This window comes from Chlorocebus sabaeus, chromosome 14 (assembly GCF_047675955.1).
Source record: "Chlorocebus sabaeus isolate Y175 chromosome 14, mChlSab1.0.hap1, whole genome shotgun sequence".
NCBI lineage: Eukaryota > Metazoa > Chordata > Mammalia > Primates > Cercopithecidae > Chlorocebus > Chlorocebus sabaeus.
The window spans coordinates 93,871,182-93,873,414 of NC_132917.1; the positions used below are offsets into that span (position 1 = coordinate 93,871,182).

At 48.0% G+C, this 2,233-nt stretch overlaps 1 pseudogene; it reads left to right on the forward strand.

Annotated features, from left to right (window-relative positions):
• Positions 1–810: 810 nt before the first annotated feature.
• On the forward strand, positions 811–1,302 carry LOC140713366 (small ribosomal subunit protein uS11-like; annotated as a pseudogene).
• Positions 1,303–2,233: the final 931 nt, after the last annotated feature.

Consider the following 2,233-nt stretch of genomic DNA (forward strand, 5'->3'; position numbering starts at 1 on the left):
ATCTTAGGCTAAATATGGGATGTGACAAAGCCACCATCAAGCTAGGCCCCCCTGTCCTGACAGCTTCCCACCCCTTCCCTGCCCCTCTCACCCTGCTTTCCAGGGAGGGGTGGGCATCCTCTCAGTACCATAATCTGTGCCAGGCTCTCATATGATGACTTGACAGGATTCAGCAGAGATGCAGGCCTCTGCTCTGCTCATCTCTTTGCATATAGTAATTTAATGAAGCCAGAAACTGCATAGAGCTAGTAATGGCACAACCAAGCAGCTTAAACTTTGAGCCACTAAACCATGCTGCCTCCTATTGTAATACGATTATATTATAACACAAGTTCGAGAGACCACCCACTGCTTTCTTTATTGGATCCTTCCAATAAAGTGCCGTGCTAGTAGCACAATTCCCCACGGACATAGAAAATAACTATTCTAAACTAAATCCGAGGACACACCCAGCCACAAAGTGGGAGGTGTATTGTACAAATGCAACCAGGGCCCCTGGATCTGGCAGCTAGACCCACAGCAACAGCCTGTGTTTTCTCAGGGCTAAGAATGCACGGCTCCGACACGGAGAGCCTCTGAGCTGCCACAAACTCTTCAACACCTCCCTATTAAAAGCCATTCTGACCACCCTTGGTGTTGAGTTTTCCTCGGAGAGCAGTTGAGAGCTAAGGTAGGGTGGAGAGCCAAGAGGAGGCAGGGAGAGCCAGAGATGGCAGCTGGCAACAGGATACAGAAAGAAAAGGGACTTCAAAGACAGATCTAAGAATTCACAGGGCTTTTTGGTGCAGAGTCTGGAGATGATGCACAGAAATGACACCTTGAAAGGGGAAGGAAAAGAAGGAAGAACAGGTTATCAGCCCTGGAGCTCAGAAGGCTAAAGGAGAGAATGTATTTGACATCTATTGTATCTTTGCATCCTTCAATGACACATTTGTCCATGTCACTGATCTTTCTGGCAAAAAAAAAAAAATGTGCTGTGTGACTGGTGGGATGAAGGTAAAGGCTGGTCAGATGAATCCTCTCCACATGCTGCCACACTGGCCACCCAGGATGTGGTCTATGTGGTCTAGAGGTGCAAGGAGCCAGGCATCACTGCCCTACATCAAACTCCAGGCCACAGAAGGAAATAGGACTGAGATCCCTGGACCTGGAGCCCGCTTAGGTATGAAGATCAGGTGCATTGAGGATGTCATTCCCATCCCCTCCAACAGCACCTGCAGGAACGGGGGTTGCCAGGTCACCATCTGTGAACAAGACTCCTCAAAATGTTTTCTGTTAATAAATTGCCTTCATGTAAACTAAAAAAAAAAAAAAAAAAAAAAAAAAGAAAGAGAGAGAGAGAGATAATTGACACAAAATGACGCCCAGTCTTGGTCTGCATGGTGAAGGGCCCAGGACTGATGGGCGGGGGCTCATTTGCATAATGCAACACCAGGGAGAGTCCTGTCACTTGCCCTCCTGAGTCCTGAAGAAAACCCTTCACTCCAATTCCCTGTGCATTGCTTCTAAAGACAGAAAATGTGTACAGTTCTAGAATTACGGTCACATAAAATGCTAGAAGAATAATGTGTTTTATTTAAGTGCTTGGAGGTACCCCCTGAAGTTTGTGTTACCTGGAAGTTGGCCTTAGGGAAACACCTCATGGACCTTCTCTCAAGGATAAATGAGATGCAGGGACAAGGAAGGGAGAAAGGTTATTTTAACATTTTATTCACAGTCCCTGGGATTCTTTGGAGAGCACCTTAGGAATGTTCTTAACCTGAGTCCTCTTACTAAGTGTAATCACACAGTCCGCCAGGCTGGTATTATTAACCCTACTTTGCAGCTGAGGCAACTACAAGAGATGACCTTTCCGGGCTGGTGGAGTGGAATTCGTCACGTACTGCATGCAGTCATGTACTGCAGTGACCAGTCTGGGTCCAATTTCTTTGACGGTATCATTGACGGGGTACACAGTGGGGTAACAGGGGAGAGGCAAAGTGCAAGAGGAGAAATGGGGTGAAAATCCAGTACAGGGAAGCTTGAGCTGGGGCAGGATCGGGGAGCCAGGGTCTGGGGCATGGTTGGGACTGAAATCCTTGTTAACACTGGCTTTAGCAAAAGAAATGGGCACCACCATCCCAGAGGACTTCCAGAAGATTCCTCCCTCCCCCACAGCTGGGCACAGAGCCTTACCTCCCCTGCACCCTGGCCCTGTCTCCCTATTTGGCAAGACTCCCATGTCATCTGCTCC